Here is an 18,898-nt window from a genome sequence, read left to right as displayed (position 1 = left end):
TGCAAGCAAAAGACGCCGAGGGGCCCGCGTCCTCCCCACCCGATCCATCCTTCCTCGGGGGGCCGAGGATCTCTCTGAAGCTTATCGTGAATGGCTAATACAGAGAGCCTGGCGAGCAGCGGGGACTGCCCGTCTGTTCATCCTTGGCTTCTCCTGCCAGGCTCTGAAGCCGCTGCATTTCCTGCTCGCGGAGCTGCTGTGGGGAGAAGGAGTGAACGAGGAAGAGGGTGAGGCCTGGCCCTCATGAAGTTATGAAGGAGCACGATTTGCCTTCAGGACTTGCCCTCTCCTCTTTCTGTCTGGTCCTGATTCAGGAGACCCCATCCTCTTGCAAAGATCAAGAGGAGTCTTGTCAGCACCCAGGAGTCTGCATCTCCCAGGAGCCAGATGATGCTGCGCCACGTATGACTGGCGAGCTGATGGAGGGTCCGATTCAGGCCCGTGGTGGGAGGGCAGGTGCCCCCTTAGTGCCTTCTTCCTGGCCTGACTGCCGTGGGTCTTTGTCACCTTGGAATATGGGTCCTTGCAGCATATATGTGAAATATCACAAGGACGTTTAGTATTTGACCTTTACTTTGTGATCATCACAATCGATTTTCTCAACCCCGGCTGAGAAACACACATGTTTAGTACTTGACACTTACTTTGTGATCATCACAATCAATTTTCTCAACCCTGTGAGATGGATCTACCACGATTCTCAGTTTATAGACAAGAAAACCAAAGTTCAGAAAGTTGAAAACAACTGTCCAAAAGCACAATGATTGAAACCAGTATTTTATACTTTGTGGCTAAACCAGTAACTTTTAAGCCTTTTCTGATGCCAGCCCATAGTAAGAAAAATATTTTATGCTGTGATGCCGCAAATAGACACTCACGTGTGTATCATTAGACATATACACACATAGGAAACAAATATTTGGGGAAATAAAATTTACTGCCTTCTAATTTATTCTATTCCTTCCTAGTCAGTTTCTTTCTATTCTGTTCTAATTTTATTTAAAAAATTATACAGCCCACAAAATCACTTTCATGGTTCTCCGTAGGAACTTTCTCTGCAGTTTGAAAAACACTGGACTAAGCATCCTTGTTGTTTGCAACCTCATGGACTGCAACAAGCCAGGCTTCTCTGTCCCTCACTATCTCCTGGAGTTTGCTCAAACTCACGTTCATGGAGTCAGTGAGGCCTTTCAACCATCTCGTCCTCTGTCATTCCCTTCTCCTCCTGCCTTCAGTCTTTCCCAGTATCAGGGTCTTTTCCAATGAGTCAGCTCTTTGCATTAGGTGGCCAAAGTATTGGAGCTTCAGCTTCGGCATCAATCTTTCCAATGAATATTCAGGGTGGATTTCCTTTAGGATTGACTGGTTTGATCTCCTAGCAGCCCAATGGTACTCTCAAGAGTCTTCCCCAGCACCAGAGTTTGAAGGCATCAATTATTTGGCGCTCAGCCTTCTTTATGGTCTAGCTCTCACATCTGTACATGACTACTGGAAAAACCATAGCTTTGACTCTATGGACCTTTGTCAGCAAAGTGAAGTCTCTGCTTTTTAATATGCTGTCTAGGTTTGTCATAGCTTTGTCTCTTGCATTGGCAGGCAGGTTCTTCAACACTGTAGCCACTTGGGATGTTCTAAGCATCCTCAAACCAGAATAAATGTTGCACTGGGCAGTGTCTGCAAAGCTGATTTCTAACCATAGGGCGGGAGCTACCTTTGTGACTTTTAGACAAGCCTATCACATCCTGGGCTTCCTCTTCCTAAAGCCTGTGGTGTAACCAAGTTTTCCTGAAGGACTTGGAAGCCCAGCTCACGTCTTTGTTTAATCACCGCAAGCCCTTTGCTTCTGTCTCTCCGGGAAGTAGAGCAGAGTCTCCCCAGCTGCGTGTGTCACGTGTGTGACCTGTGCACACACGTGTCGCAGGGAGAAAGCTGGCTGGTGGCCGGGCAGGTCCCTGCTCTCTCTGGCTGGTGGGCTCCGTCACGGCACTGGGGCGCGGAAGGAAAAACGCAGTTTCCCCATTGAGATTCAGGATCTGATATGAAACGGCACATTTTCTCACGTGCAGTGTGATGGGAGTCCCCTCCCGATCCTTTTATTTGTCTTCCTAGGTGTTTCGAAAGGTTGAGGAAAGACTCTTTCAGTGGAGACTAGGAGCTGTGCGTGGTGGTAGAGAGACAGAGACACAGGGAGAAAGGTGATCGTTTGATCCATCAGTACATGTGTCCTGCTCAGTAGGACGAGGTCCTGGTTTCCCCTCTACGTGGCTGTGCGCCCTTGGGAACAGCCCCTCCCTCCGTGGGCATGTCCTGGCCCCAAGGGACTTGGGTGAGGTCTCTTTCAGCCTGGGCCTTCTGGAATTAAGAGTTTATGTGGTTGAGGCAGCGTGTCAGCAGTTTTCTGACTTGGAATAATTGCTTTTTTAACTGTGGGGAACAGGGTGTAGAAGGGCGCCCCCAAGCCTGTCTCTCCAGAAGGTGACATGGCCTGGATCACAATGCAGAGGGTCTCAGAGTTCTTATTTCGGGGGTCCCCTCTGCAAAGGCAATTGGGGACCAGGGATGGCTCCTGTTTCACCCCTCTTGCCCAGAGACAGGCCACAGGGCTTTGTTTTATGCCCTCCTCCACCTGGTAATTCTGAAATGATCTCTGGATGAGAGAGATCTTGGCAGAAGCCTTTCTTTAATATTTTGTTCAGCGGGGGAGCCCAAGGTGCCTTTGGAACAGGGCAGACTTGCTGGGGTGCATCCACAGGTCGCATCTGCCCTCTAGTGGCAAGAGCGGGAAAGGCCTGGGCAGCCGGGGCTCCTCCAGCATGTCTGTGGCCAGACCTCAGTGACTGTAGGAGATGGAGCGTGGACACTGGAGGGCCCACCGCAGTCCAGACTAGGCCGACACGTGGAGGTCATTCCCTGGACACGCTCCAGGCCCAAGATGTGTGGTTTGCCTCACCCATACATTGTTCATTCACTCAAGAAATACCTATGGGATTGCCAGGCTGTCCAGCGGTTAAGACTGCGCTTCGACTACAGAGGGCAGGCATTCGATCCCTGGTTGGGGAGCTACGATCCCACAAGATGGGGCAAAAAATAAAAATAAAAAATTAGTGAAATCCGGTTACAGCCCAACAAGCTTGCTGTCTCTCGCTAAAGTGAAGGAGACGCTCCTGACTGTTACATTCACTAACTTGTTTTAATTTATAGATGCCACATATAACCTAAAGTTGGTAAAGAATCTGCCTGCAGTGCAGGAGATCCGGGTTTGATTCCTGGGTCAGGAAGATCTCCTGGAGAAGGAAATGGCAACCCACTCCAGTATTCTTGCCTGGAGAATCCCATGAAGAGAGGAGCCTGGTGGGCTACAGTCCATGGGGTCGCAAGAGCTGGACACGACTTAGTGACTAAACCGCCACCAACATAAGTGATACCATACAGTATTCATCTTTCTCTCTCTGACTTATTTCCCTAAGCCATAACTACCTTTACATCTATCCATGTTGTTGCACATGGCAAGATTGTGTCTTTTTACAGCCAAGGAGTATTCCATTTTATGTATAGATAGCACATCTTCTTTATCCATTCATCTGTTGATGGACACTTGGGTGGTTTCATATTTTTGGCTACAGTATTGTAAATAGTACTCTATGAACATTGGGGTGCATGTATCTTTTCAAATTAGCTTGTATGTATTCTTTGGATATATACCCAGAAGGGGAATTGCTGGATCATATGGTATTTCCGTAATATTTTTAGTTTTTTAAGGAAGTACTTTGCCCATTTTTATCCACTGTGTGGATAAACTGCGTTTTATTTATTATTCATCAGTTGATGCACTCAGAGAGAATTTTAGTTCTAATTGGAGATGAGCTTGGAACTGATGGACTATGAGTACCTTTTCCCATTTCCGGATCCGGTTGCTAATGTGACAGAACCAGTGATCGAGGAAGATGACATGCAAGGTGAGATAAGCAGTGAGCCAGAAGTGGAGTGAGCCTGATGGAATCTGGAGCTTCATCTACTAACCAGCAGAGGAAAGTCAAGGTCATCCGGGGAATCTTTGTGCAAGTGCTGTTGAAAGTGGGGTCCGGCTGCTTGCTGCTCAAAAGCCAATAAAGAGGCAAGGTTGTTGGAAAGGAAAATTTGCTTAATTTCCAGAAACCTCTAGCTGATGAAGAGGGCAGACTTGTGTCAAAGGCTGACTCCTCCCCACTGATAATCAGTGGGCAAAAGCTTTTAAAGGGGAGTTTCAGGAGTGTACAAGCAGACAGAGGGGATTACACGCAGAAACAACACAGTCAGCTCCGACAACCATCTTCAGATTGGTCCTTCGGTGGTCTGACCAGCGTCATCCTGGTTGTTTCAAGTACAGTTCATTTTCAGCTCCAGAATCAATTTGTTCCCATTGCTTTGAGGCCAGTTCTTGGAATTGTGGCAGCTTAGGAAACAGCTCGGAGAAGGCAATGGCAACCCACTCCAGTACTCTTGTCTGGCAAATCCCATGGACCGAGGAGCCTGGTAGGCTGCAGTCCATGGGGTCACTAGGAGTCAGACATGACTGAGCGCCTTCACTTTCACTTTTCACTTTCATGAGTTGGAGAAGGAAATGGCAACCCACTCCAGTATTCTTGCCTGGAGGATCCCAGGGACGGGGGAGCCCGGTGGGCTGCCGTCTATGGGGTCGCAGAGTTGGACATGACTGAAGCGACTTAGCAGCAGCAGCAGGAAAGAGCTACAATCGGATCGTCATGTAATTAACTTCTTACACGTTATGGGTGGGGGTGGGGGTGTCTCAGTATCTATAAGAGGGTATGGCTCAGAATATTATCTATAGCTGCTGAAGAGGAACAAAAGATCCTTGACTTTGCTTAGTGACTAAACTATTACTATTTGGTCATGTTTGACTGTTTTCCTTTGCTTCTGCATTTTGTCACTTCTCTGATTTAACTTATTCTTTGGCTCAAGTTTTTCTACAGACAAGAGGCAGGTGGAGGACATGGGGCAGAGGGACCATAGGGTCCTGCTCCGTGTCACAAGGAGTCAACCTGATCTCTGTTTGCAGCTCTGACCATGACACCACAAAGCCACAGGCTGAAAAGAGCGGTTGTGCCAGGGATGGGTTTTAGCCCAGGAGTGGCTGCAGTCTCATCTCACTCCCCTGGAAGGTCTGTTGGGAGGCAGCCGACCACATGCCTTCCTGGGATGTGCGTGACTGTCACTGCCCCCTTACAGGATGATCTGCCAGATCCTGTTATGAGTGAAATGAATGCTGTCGTTGTCCTCGCTGGCAACAGCCCGCGTCATACCATACAAAGGCCAACTGCTGCGTGTGGGGGGCTGGTGGGGGGGTGCCCAGCAAAGACACCTGGGAGCCACCCTGACAATGAGCTCTTTCAACTCAGCCTGAGGGGGAGCTGCTGGGGGTGCAGACCGACCCCCACCCACATGCCCGGTGCTGTAGCATCTAAGCCGAGCATCCGGGGTGAAGCAGGAAATGAGGCCAGAGTGCAGCAGAGTCGGAGCTGTGTTCTCTTGAAGGAACAGACGGGGCAGGGGTGACTCTTTGGGCTCCCTTAGAGCCGGGCCGGGCTCGCCGACAGCTGGACAGGTAGCACCGTCCACACTGGGGCATCCTCCCCTGTGACTCCCTCCTTCTCACTCCTTCCTGCCCCTCCGTCCCCCTGACCGATGGCAGCCTTCCACCCTCGCTTTCTTTTCCCCTCTGGTCCTGTTGCCCTTGCCCTACGGCTTCTCCGGAGAGGCAGGGAGAACACGAGACAGGAAAGGAGACATAGACGTGTGTGACTGGGGTCTGAGGGCCGCTCAGGCAAAGACAGAAATGTGCAAAGTTCCTTATAGATTATAATCTTCAACACACATGTGTGGGCACACGCGTGCACACACACGCACACACATGCACACCCACGCGCATCTTCCCTGCATCTTGTCTCCAGGAATATTCTAGTCAGGAGTGAGGGCCTCAGGTTTGGAACCAGTTGTCAAGAGTCCTGGTCAAAGAATGTGCCTCCACTCACCTGACCTACAGTCGGGGGTCTTTGGGGAAAGTAGCAGAACCAAGTTCTCACTACCTTCCTCCAACTCACCAGAGAGCCAGGTGTTAGAGGCTGTGCCCCCTTGACTCTGGGCAGCTTGCTGCATCCACAGCAGAACAGAACAAATGCTCAAAAATGCCTGCATTCGGTTACGTATTCTTAACACCCTCCGGCACGTCGCTCTCTGTAAAGCTGTGTTGAATAAGCTAAGACTCCCTCTTCTTGTCAGGCAAGGCCACCCTTTGATTCTTTACTTCCCAGTAAAACAAACCACAGTCTTCCCAGGGGACTCAGCAGTAAAGAATCCGCCTGCAACGCAGGTGACTCAAGTTCAATCCGGGGGTCGGGAAGATCTTCTGGAGGAGAAAATGGCAACCCACTCCAGTATTCTTGCCTGGGAGATCCCATGGACAGAGGAACCTGGGCTACAGTCCATGCAGTCAAAGAGTTGGACATGACTTAGCGATAGTGTCATACATGATCGAGTGCAAGGGCTCTGGAGCCAGGCTGTCTGGGTTTGAACCCTGACCCTGCTCCTTGGGCGCTGTGTGATCCTGGACAAGTCACTTAACCTCTCTGTGCTGCAGCAGTTTCCTCCTTAAAGTGGCTTTTGATAGTACCTAGCTCCCGGGTTGTGAGGATGGTCTCGGTTAGTGTGTACGTGGTGTGTAGAACTGTGGGTGACCCGTGGCAATGACCTCATGGAGTAACTATAATGTGACAGTGTGTGTACTATGCCCTGCATGCCACCTATACAAGTTCCAGCTCGCCACCCTCAGGCAGGCATCCTGCTCACCTCATAGCCCCAGAGGCGGCTTAGCTTGCCCTGCCGAGGGGCAGCCAAGACTCTGTGAGTCTGAGGGTAACTGGGTGAGGAGGGGATGAGTTTTTTGTAGTTTTTCTTCAGGCAGAAGGAATCCATGGTGACATCAGTTAAGACCTTATTTTGCAGTCGTGAGTTGGATGGCAGTTTTCCCCTAAACTCTTTGACCTATTGACTCCAGGGGGCACTTAAGTCGGGGGGGGTGCATCACAGGAGACCAGCGGGCTCCTCCCTCAGGGCAGAGCTGTGCCCAGCTCAGAGAAAGGGCACCGGGTTGAGGTGGTCCTGCCTAAAGTCACAGTCCACTTCTCGGGATCCCACCTGCTTCCCAGGGGCTAGGTGGACATTGCAGCATCTCGGGTCCCCTACAGGGGGCTTCCCACAGGTCTCCAGCGACAAGTGCAAAGTTATCCACCTGGCATTGTGAAGACACCGGTGAGAGCTGCCCACAGAGGGCGACAGCAGCCTTCAGTATCGTGTTTACATCCTTCCGACATCAGCCTGATGGCTGTTTCCCACGAGGAACTGACATTTCCGCTATACTGCCAACCTTACGAACTAACCTCCGGGGTACCCACCATGCCTGTCATGGGAGAGGGAGGACGGATAAGGGAGATGGATGCAGGCGGCAGAGGAGGGATTGGCCTTGAACAAGGAGGACCAATGTGGAGAAGGAACTGGCCCGTCCCATCCGAGGATGGGAAGTGGGTACAGGTTGCTAGGGAGAGTGTGGGGACCAGATTAGAGTGATGGCAAAGCAGTGCATTGGGCTGTGGGCTGGAGGGTCCAGCTGGACTCAGGGGAGCCTTGAAGTCTCAGCAGAACTGCTTGACTTGATTCTATAGGAAATGGCATGGACTTACATGGGAAGACATACGACTTGTCCTCGGGCTGGAGCCCAGCTAGGAAACATTCCCAGGTGGAGAGAGGGCAGGGGCAACCCAGGTCTGCAGGGAGACATGTAACCAAGCTGCATCCTGCCAGCCCTACGGCTAAACCAAATCCTCACGGTGGGGATTATCCATTACTTTTTCTAGTTCTTTCAGATTCCTAATCCTCTTGGCCCTGAGCATGGATAATCCAAGGCTTACGTGCACATGATTTTTCACAAGCTTTCCCAAGACCTTGGTCTTGTCAGTAGGTGAAACTGAGGCCCTGGCTGGGGCGCTCCGGAGTCACCGAGGAGGGGGACGGAGCGTGTCCCGGCAGCTTCTAAACCTGTGGCTCTTTAGCATCTTACAGAGAGAGGAGGGAAAGGCTGCATTGGACAAACAGCCATCTTAATGGCTTGTCAACAGAGGCGAGTGGGATTCCCACCCCAACCCCCATATTCCTCCAGCCCATTGGTCAGCGCTGGAGGAAGCCGGAGGATCCAGTAGGATCTGAAAAAAATAAACTTAATCCTTCACTGTGTGGGTGGGGAAGGAGGAAGTGAATCTGAGATGGGGGGCGTGGTTGTCCTGGGGGGAGGCCTGAGGGTGTGATGTCCCCAGGCCTGCCTGCCTCTCAGGAAGAGTGTGGGGTGCAGGGCGTGGGGACCCTAAGAGGGGACTGGTCTCCCTGCGGGGGGAGGGCAGGGGCTGCTGACCTGTCTGACTTCCTCCCTGTCCTCCCTGGAGCCACCGCCCTTTACCTTCTGAGCAACCTCCTCCCCTGGGCTGCCTGCTGCTCTGTCTCCCTGGATCTGAGACAGTGTCCTGTCCCCAGCCAGGTGAGGACAGGAGCCTCAGCACCTGGAAGTGAGTGAGTGTGAACGCGAGTGTGTGTGTTTGGGGGGACTGGGCTAGGACCACCACAGATCAGAGCTGGGGTGGGGAGGAGTAGAAAGCTTGTAGCCAGGGTGGGTGGGGGCACTGTCCTGCACCCTGGAGCTCAAGGACTGGTCTGGGACCCATCACGGACCTCAACGCCCCCGGCGAACAGCCAGAGCACGTCGGGCACCAACCGGAGGAGCCCAGGAGGAGCCACAGGGTGAGTGAAGCCGTGGACCGAACTGGGGGTGGCTGGGTTTGGTGACGCTGGGAAAGAAGCCTGGGGTGCTCAGTAGACAGCAGGTGGAATGAGAAGACTAAGGAAACCCAGCGAGTCACGCCTCTCTGCCGCTCCCCTTGGGCTGCACGACAGCCACGCTCCTCCCTTGGGCCGTGTAATATGAGGGGGCGCCGGGCAGGGGGCGCTGCCGAGAGGGGCAGCAGAAGTGTGAGGATCCGAGCCCCGCTGTGGCCCATGGACTCACCCCAAAGGGGATCGTGGGTGGTGGTGGTCATCCAATGCCCGAGGGCAGAGCAGTGGGGACCCCTAGCCCATGTCCTGGGTTCCTAGACCCTCAGGCTGTGGGAAGGGGAGGGAGTAGGCAGAGGAGGTGGTCTACGTGAGATGCAAACCCCACTTCTAACCTTAGGTGCTCAGAATGGCCGGGGCCCTGGAGAAACTCTGGAATAAATACTTGTGGGCCTTAGAGAACGGAGGTAGGAGGTGGCGTCACCGGATGGCGTATTTCTTATATTTATTCCACCCAGACTAATGCCAAGCAGTTGGAGGAAGAAGAGCTGGTGACCAGCAGGGTGAGGGAGGGGCGGGTGGAGGGTGGGCCTGGAGGCCAGCTTGGCTGCCCGCCTCCTCTTGCTTTTCCAGACCCGAGGATGGATTCCTGGTTCCTGGTGCACTCGCCGCTGCCTGTCACCCTCCTGCTGGCCGTCTACCTCCTCCTGGTGTGGCAGGGCCTTGCCTTATGTCCAGTCGTGAGCCTCTGAGTCTGGCAGGGCCCCTCGCCGCCTACAACCTGGAACTGGTGGTTCTCTCAGGGTACATGTTCTATGAGGTAAGGCTGGTGGGGGACCCTGCAGTCCCAGGGTCTCTTCCTTGGGGGTGCCAGGGGATAAATAAAACCATGATCTTCCCATGCAGATAACTGAGAAGCCTCGACGGGGACTGGAGGGGCTGGAATTCTGGGTTATCTTTGGCTGCCATGTCTTTACTTGTTGTTCAGTTGCTCAGTCATGTCCAGCTCTTGGCGACCCCATGGACTGCAGCACGCTAGGCTCCTCTGTCTTCCATTATCTCCCAGAGTTTGCTCAAATTCATGTCCACTGATGCTATCTAACCATCTCATCCTCTGCCTCTCTCTTCTCCTTTTGCCTTCAGTCTTTCCCAGCATCATTTAGATGCAAACCTCCATCCCTAAAGCCCATTTTCCTTAAATAAAAAAGTGGAAGTGAGCGGCGAGCCCGCGTGGAATTCATTCTCTACTTGTACCTAAAAGCCACCACCTCCTATTTCTGCCTGGGCTCTGCTAACCTCAGTTCCATTTTCTGAGCTCCAAACCCAGTGATCCTTCCAGATGTGTTATTTGTCTCCCAATAGCAAGAGCGTCCAAGGCAGGGCTGTCTCTTACTTCTCTTTGTAAAGACAGGCCCCTCAGAATGTCTGGTATCATATGGAAGAGGCTGACACCTTATGAGACACGTCCGAGAGCTTGTCATTTAATTGTGGTGACAGATTACTCCGCTGCTCCCATGATCCTCTGAAAGCCTGCCATGCCCACGTTGGCTTCCTGCTCAGAAGCCCTCCATAGCTCCCTTGGCCAGCAGGACCAGAATGAAGAGTCTCTCATTCAGGGAATTTTATTTGGTTCATCAAGGTGGCTCGGGGCTCAGAGCAGGGTCCAATGTGAAGTGTTTAGTACCATTCTGGATTCATTTTCGCATGAGGAGACAATGATAAAATTTCAGTTTCTTAAAACAGCCTTCAAGACCCTTCATGAGGGATTTTCCTGGCAGTCCTGTGGGTAAGACTCCGCACTTCCACGGCAGGGGACACAGGTTCAATCCCTGATTGGGGAACTAAGATCCTGCACGCTGTGTGGCAGGTGGCCAAAAAGTTAAAAAAAAAAAAAAAAAAATCACGAACAGATTCTGCTGGATCTCTGCTCCTGTGGCTGCCCCTCTGCTGGTAGAAGCCTCCACCACCACCCCACTGATCCCTCGCAGCCCCGGGAGTCAGAAGTCCAGATATTCCTTCCAGCGTGCAACTTCCTCACTTTCTCCTCTGCTGGCCCCATGGCCTCCTCATTGCCAGCTTGCTACCAGCTCCTGGAACACCTCCTGTTTCCTATTCATCCTGGAAAGCAAGGATGGGTTCCTGTATCCTCAGGGGAGCACTTAGCTTCCTGGGGGCGGGGCTGATGGGCGCATGGCTTCATGTCGCCTCTGACTTAGGGTCTCATGCGGGGTAGGTGCCTGGTGTGGGTCTGTGGTCCATGTTTACCCACATTAAAAACAAAACAAAACAAAACTGGAGGCCAGCAGGATGTGTGCAAGGCCAGCCTCTGAGCCAGCCAGAGCGCAGGGTTGACCTCGTTGGCAGTCGTTCACCAAGCGTCAGTGAGGGCTGGGGAGGGATGCTGGTGTCCAGAATGTCCTCTCGGGCCTTCAACCAGCCAGGCTCTAGCAGGGTGGGGCAGGGCAGGCATCGTGACTTAATCGTTCCCTATTTGCTTCCTTCTAGTTCATGGCCACTTCACTCCTGGCTAACTACAGCTACCTCTGCCAGCCAGTAGACTACAGCCAGAACGAGCTTTGGATGAGGGTAAGACAGGCAGTGGGAGGGTTGGCCTGGAGGTGTTATCAGAGTCTATGCTTGGTCTGCTCGCAGGCCTCAGGCTGATAAGTGGGGAGAAGACGTGCTGAGGCAAGGAATACACCTTTGATTGACAAGATGGCAGACTAATGTCTCAAAGTAACCATCCTAAAGGGGTCTGGATGCCAGGTTCTTTTATAGAACAGAGATGGGAGGGGGTAAGGAAACAAAGTAAAAAGTCATTAATCTTGCATTTAAAGATTTCCCAGAATGGCCAGCCTGGGAGTGGGAGTGAGGGGATGTGTTAATGTCTTTTTTCTTGCAGCCATTCACAGGTGGGCAGGGTCCAGACATCTCCATGAACAAAGGCCCTTTGGTTTAACATTGAGGCAGAGGGCCAGGGTTCCCCGAGACCGGCCATTATGTATGGACAGTATCCTTTTAGTGAACAAAAAGCAATGGGGAGAAGTTAACGAAACAAGTCCAACATGTAGCCAGATTTTGTTCTTCTCTGTAATAGAGAGAGAGTTCATAGGATGAACTTCATAAAAACCAGGTGCCGTCCCCTGTCTTCTGATGGGACTCAGTGAAGATCAGCTCAGTACAGGCTCAGAAGACCTCAGTGTGACTCTTAGCTCTGCCAGTTCCTTGCTGTGTGACCATGGGTAGCTTCCCAGCCTTTTATGGGCCTCAGTTTTTTATCTATAAAATGGGGATATGACATTTATTTTATAAAAGGAAACAATTGGATGAAGATAGAACAAGCTGATGTATGAAAGAGTTCACTCCTGGGCCTGGCACATATGGAATGTGTGGTAGCCAAGTGGTCAATATTTCATTATTTTTAGCTGCTCTTTCAACTGGAAGCAGAACAAAAGGCTTCCTTGCAGTAAAAAAAAAAAAAAAAAAGAACTTAGGCTTGGCTAGTCACCAGTGATTTGGGTGTTGAATCAAGGGAGATTGAATGATGGACTCAAATCTTGCTGCTCAAAACATGGTCCATGGACCAGAGATGGCAGGAACATCACTGGGAACTTGTTGGAAATGCAGAAATTCATGGCTTACCCCAGGAACATGAGTTCAGAATCTGCTTTTCAACAAACAAGATCCCTGAGTGATCTGTGTGCTGGTTAAAAGTCACGGATCCTCCTTTTTTCTGTGCCAACAGGTATCTTCTTGCAGGCAGGTGGGCATTGTGGGGGCAGAGGGTGCAAAGGGACTGTCAGGGTTGCAGCCAAAGCCAGTGGTGCCAGGTCAGAGGTACCACCAGCCTGAGAGCACTCTGACTGCACTTCCCTTCCTTGCCCAGCAGATGGCGAGCGTGTGCTGGTGGTGCTTCTTCTCAAAAGTCCTTGAATTACTTGACACAGTCAGTGCCTATCCCTTGTAGAGAATTACCTCTGTCAGCCAGGTCTGGGGTGGTTTTGAAGGCACTGTGAATAAACGCTTCCCTCCAGCATCCCTGGTGGCTACACCTGAGGCTGATGTCAGAGTCAAATCTCAATCCCATGACCTGGAGAAAGAAGGATGCATTTGCTTCCATTAGCAACCAGGTTCCAGGTTAAGTGGAAATGGGAAGAGAAACAAACTTTAGAAACTGTTGTTATGTAGCAAGGGACATCAGACAGCAAAAGCCTTAAGTGTTATAAGTAAAAGAAGTCCTGCTTGTGAATCCAGAAGTCTTGTGGGGGTGGGGCGAGGCCACAGTTTTGGGGGTGGTGATAAAGTCTCTCTTAAAGTGGAGTCTGAGTGGAGAACCTTAGGGAATTTGCCTGATGGTTCTCTGGGTCCTGGGCTGGGTGTTTGACACTTGAGTTCTCTACCCAGTGCCCTTGGGTGGGGTGGGGGGTGGGGTTGGTCAGGTAATACTGGAAGATTCCAGCCCCTGAAGCCAAGTTACATTCAAAATCCCAGCTTGGCCTCCGATTAGATGTATAACCTTGAACAACTTGGGCTTCCTTGGTGGCTCAGCAGTAAAGAATCCACCAGCCAATGGAGGAGATGCGGGTTTGATCCCAGAGTCGGGACAATCCCCTGGAGAAGGCAGTGGCAACCCACTCCAGTATTCTTACCTGGAGAATCCCACGGACAGAGGAACCTGTGGGCTACAGTCCATGGGGTCACAGAGAGTCAGACACCACTTAGTGACTGAACAACAGCGACAAACAGCTTACTTAAATTCTGTGCCTCAGCTTTGCTGTCTATAAAATGGAAATGAGTATAAACCGCATGCCATTATGAGTGTTTATATGAGCTTTTATACATACAGAGGACCTGGCACACGGAAGGGGCTGTCCAGGCATTTGATTGCGGTTATCACCCTTGAGTTTTAGCCTCCCTGTCGGTACAGAAGGCACAGTCACCCTGTCCCTGGTATCTGAGGCCCCAGGAGGAGTCTGGAGGAGCAATGACCCCAGAATTGAGCCTTCTCTTCCTCCACAGGTCTTCTTTATATTACGAAAGAAGCCTGAGCAGATCACCTTCCTGCACCTCTACCACCATGGCACCATGCTCTTCAACTGGTGGGCAGGGGTCAAATACGTGCTGGGGGGTCAAGGTGAGTGAGGGGCTTGGGCAGGACTTGTGGGGCAGACCTCTTTCTGCTGGACTGAGTGCCAGCCAGCTCCGGAGGCATGCAGCCCGGCTCCCGGGTTCCTCTTCTCTGTGGCCCTGACTCCTGGCCCCTGCTCCCACTTTCTCTCTGTTGCTCCCTTGAGCATCCTAGTCACCCCTCCCTGGAGTTGGGGAGGAGGCACCTGGAGACACTCAAGGCCATCAGCCCAGAGAGGGCAGGAGGCGTTGTAAGCATCCCCGTCTGGCATCCTTGTAACCCACAGCCCACCTTCGTGACCTCGAGCAGCCCATGTGGGACCCCCTTGTGATAGGGCCATACCAGGGCTCGTCTCTGTGGGGTGTGCAGAGATGGCTCCTTGGAAGACTGAAACTGAAAGAGAGAATCCAGAGCACAGGCAAGCCTGAAGCCACTCACTTCCCTCCATCTTCCCACCCTACCCTGCAGCCTTCTTCGTCGGGATGCTGAACGCTCTGGTCCATGTCTTCACGTACCTGTACTATGGACTGGCCAGTCTGGGGCCCCGCCTGCGCCCCTTCCTGTGGTGGAAGCGGCACCTTACCATCCTGCAGCTGGTGAGAAAGACCTGCTGGCTCCAAGGGCCTCAGTGGAGCCCCGGCTTCTATTCTCAACTGCACCAGTGACTTGTAATCTGACCACGAAAAAGTCCTTCTTGTCGCTTCCTTAGCCTCTCAACTTGCAACATCTCAGCAACCACCTCGCCAGATCCTAGCACCGACCCTGACTTCCTGACCTGATGTGAGGCCCGAAACAAGCGATTCCGGCCTCCGTCTCATCTTCCAGTGAAGTGAGGGGGCTGGGCTAGGTGCTCTTGGACGGCTAATGTCCTGCGAGTCTGTGGTCGCTGTTGCATCCCTGGGGGACTGGGGGACCCTGTTGTTTGGAGAGCATCATTGCCAACTGCAGGTGACTGCCTGAGCTGTCCCTTTTGGGGCTCGGGATAGACTGAAGTCATCATCAGTGTTGACGTGACAGGGTGGGATGGGGACAAACGGGGAACCAGACCAAGAGAGGGGTCAGGAAGGTTCTTAGCATCATGAGAAGGAAGGCCTGGGGTGGTGCTTCCTAATTCTTCCTCGTCCTGAGCCCTGGAAGCCTGAAGGTCAATGGGAACATCTGCCTATTCCTTTGCTTCTCACCCTCTCCTGTCTTCTCTTTCCTCTCGTACCTCCTCTCCCCAGGGTCAGTTTGTGGCCATTGCCGCCTGCTCCTCCTACAATCTCTTTGCTGAGTGCCCCTTCCCCGACGGCTTCAACGTGGCTGTCCTCCTGTACTCCCTCAGCCTCTTGGCCCTTTCCCTCAACTTCTACCAGCAGTCATACCTGAGGAACAAGCAGAAGAAATTGGCTTAAGGGGCAGGACCACGGATGGAAACTAACAGAGCTGTTCCCACAGAGAGCTCACATCCCACCTGGGCTGAGCAGATTCCTCTGGGCCCGAGGCTCATTCTATGAGCAAGGACAAGACTCGCCTCTATTCCAGAGTCCAGGAAGACAGAAGTGGACTCAGCTTCTTGAACTCACTTCTCATGTGGATTTGTCACTGTTTGTACACCTCCTTTCAGATACACAATAGAAAGGGTGTATGTGTATGTGGGGGGGACGCTCAGTTGTGTCCAATTCTTTTGCAACCCCATGGACTCTAGCCCACTAGGTTCGTCTGTCTGTGGGATTCTCCAGGCAAGAATATCGGAGTGGTTTGCCATTGCCTTCTCCAGGAGATCTTCCCAACCCATGTCTGTTGTGTCTCCTGCTTTGGTGGGTGGGTTCTTTACCACTGAGCCACCTCTGCTAGACATGAGCCCCACAGGAGGAACTGTCTTACTCTCCGTGTTCCCCAGACCTGGCACAGCACCTCAATAAGTAGGCATTTGGATCCGTATCTTGCCCCACTGGTGGTCATGACCTCTGATGAAGAGCAGAGCTGGGAGCATGGAGGAGGTCAAGGCTGGCTTGATCTCTCACCTTGTGGGTTGAGACAGTGACTGAGAGTGTCTACCCAGGAAGTGGGTCTGTGTGATTTCTAGCATGGATGTGCAGACATTTCCCCTGCATATCTCTCTGTTCACTAGTGCCTGCATATGTATTTACCAAGTTGTATATTTCTATGTGTGTGAGTGGGGTGGCACATGGGGCTACACATATATGTCTGAATGTGTGTGCTAAGTCACTTCAGTCGTGTCTGACTCTTTGCGACCCTGTGGACTGTAGCCCACCAGGCTACTCTGTCCGTGGGATTCTCCAGGAAAGAATACTGGAGTGGGTTGCCATTGCTCACCACCAGGGGATCTTCCCAGCCCAGGTATTGAACTCTCGTCTCTTATGTCTCCCTCTTTGGTAGGCAGGTTTTTTACCACTAGTGCCACCTGGGAAGCCCCATATGTCTGAACACTTGTTTTCAAATACATGTATATGCTTCCATTTATGATTTTCTTTGTTGGTATTTTTAATTGGCTCTTCTGTAAATCTTAGAAAGTGCCACTCTGGCAAATAAAAGCTGCTGGGATCCATTCTGTCCCAGTGGGAGACACAGAAGTCCATGAGGAGCCTCTGAATACATGTTTCACTGACAGCCTCCAAACAGGGATGTGAAAAAAACGAGGGATGGGGTAAAACAAATGCCATCCACTTCACAGAGAGAGAAACGGAGGACTAGCAAAAAGAAGTGTACAATTGGGATCAGGTGGGATGTTGGGAGCAAACGTCTGCTGGGCTGTTTAAGGCTGCAACTGAATGGGTGTCTGGAATGCGGTTTTCCTGGGAACCGGCAGAGAACACTTGGCGCAGTGGTAAAGAATCCACCTGCCAGTGCAAGAGACACAGAAGACGTGGGTTCTTTCCCTGGGTTGGGAAGATCCCCTGGAGGAGGAAGTGGCAGCCCACTCCAGTATTCTTGCCTGGGAAATCCCATGGACAGAGGAGCCTGGCCGGCTACAGTCCATGGGGTTGATGGACAGGACTGAGTGACTGACCACGTGTGAGCACACACTCCGCTATGCCTGCAAGATGCTGTTTCTCCTTTATAATCTCTCCCCTTAACCCTTTCCTTCACTGAGGAGGTTTTTATTTTGTGATGCCTCAACAGTTAAGAACGTTAAAGACCCACTGAAGCTTCTGCAGGGCTATTTGGGGACTATTTATCCATCAGGTACTCTAGTTAATTAACTCAAGCTAGGCAGGGCTGTATCCTGTGGACAAAATGCTCAGAGAAAATTCCCTCCTAGTTACGCAGGATATGAATGCCTCCCACACACTTTTGCACAGCAGGTTGAGTGTCTTTGCAGGTTGAAGGAGGGGGGGCGCTTATTTTAAGGCAATCTTAAAAAAAAAAAAAAACGCCCACACCGGAGCAAGGTCTGTTGGTTTGCTTAGCAGCCAGGATAAAGGAAGGATGAGTCATCCCAGAGTTCAGAGCTAATACTTGCCCTTCGTGACCGCCTCTCCTGATTAAGCAGCGCAAGAGGAAGTGCTGTATGTCCTGGGTCACGTCTGAATGAAATAAGATTTTGGCGGGGAGAGCCCGGTATGAGAAAGCACGGTGGAGAGGGTTTGGGGAAAAATTCTCAGGGAGCTGAAGGTGTCCATCCTTTTTTTTTTTCAATCCCACGCTTTGTTGTGATGACCCTACCTGGTTCAGGGCTGCTGAGCAGGATATTGTACATCAGGGTACAAAGGCTGTGTGAGATTACAAAACAAAGTTATTTGGATTTGTCAAAACACTGCCAGATTCCTAATTAATACGGTGGGAGTTCGTCTCTATGAACGTTTAAAGATAATGGGAAGCAAGAGTGCTGGTTAGATTTTTAAATATATAGCGTGAATTCACGCTGCATGGCTTCAGTTGTGTCCAACTCTTTGCGACCCCATGGACTGTAGCCCACCAGGCTCCTCTGTCCATGGGATTCTCCAGGCAAGAATACTGCAGTGGGTTGCCATTTCCTTCTCCAATCACATAGGATGTTGCACTTCTATGAAAATGTTCTCCAAGCCAACAGCCTCCAACCAGGCCATACTTAAAGCCTTCCCTTTTCCCGCCATGGAGCTTTCCTATCTGTCTGCCTTTGAATCACTGCCAAAATACAGTGATTCCTGCCCCAGCCAGCTCTGAATAAACAGCCTTTACTTGTTCCCATTGGGTCTGGCTTTGGTTATTTCCACATCGAGAAGTCTTCTGGGCCTGCACCTTAAGACCAGAGGGTGTTATGGTCTACCTACACTAGGGAGGATCCAAGACATTGCCCCAAATTTTCCTATCACTTTCCTCTAGCCCAGGTGGTAGGCTTGCCAGATAAAAGGAGGGTTCCTAGATACACTTGAACTTAAAAAAAAAAAAAAGAAAATTTTTAGTGTAAATATGTTCCAAGCAGTATGCACAATTGCACTCATCTCACACGCTAGTAAAGTAATGCTCAAAATTCTCCAAGCCAGGCTTCAGCAATATGTGAACGGTGAACTTCCTGATGTTCAAGCTGGTTTTAGAAAAGGCAGAGGAACCAGAGATCAAATTGCCAACATCCACTGGATCATCGAAAAAGCAAGAAAGTTTCAGAAAAACATCTATTTCTGCTTTATTGACTATGCCAAAGCCTTTGACTGTGTGCATCACAATAAACTGTGGAAAATTCTGAGAGAGATGGGAATACCAGACCACCTGATCTGCCTCTTGAGAAATCTGTATGCAGGTCAGGAAGCAACAGTTAGAACTGGACATGGAACAACAGACTGGTTCCAAATAGGAAAAGGAGTACGTCAAGGCTGTATATTGTCACCCTGTTTATTTAACTCATATGCAGAGTACATCATGAGAAACGCTGGACTGGAAGAAACACAAGCTGGAATCAAGACTGCTGGGAGAAAT

The 18,898-nt window shown here is 51.2% G+C and overlaps 1 pseudogene; it reads left to right on the top strand.

Moving 5' to 3' along the window:
- Positions 1 to 1,099: 1,099 nt before the first annotated feature.
- Positions 1,100 to 18,169, top strand: LOC133248279 (elongation of very long chain fatty acids protein 4-like; annotated as a pseudogene).
- Positions 18,170 to 18,898: the final 729 nt, after the last annotated feature.

The sequence above is a fragment of the Bos javanicus genome, chromosome 5 (genome assembly GCF_032452875.1).
Source record: "Bos javanicus breed banteng chromosome 5, ARS-OSU_banteng_1.0, whole genome shotgun sequence".
Taxonomy (NCBI): domain Eukaryota; kingdom Metazoa; phylum Chordata; class Mammalia; order Artiodactyla; family Bovidae; genus Bos; species Bos javanicus.
Note: the sequence above shows the minus strand (reverse complement) of the source record. Positions and strands in the feature narration are given on the sequence as shown.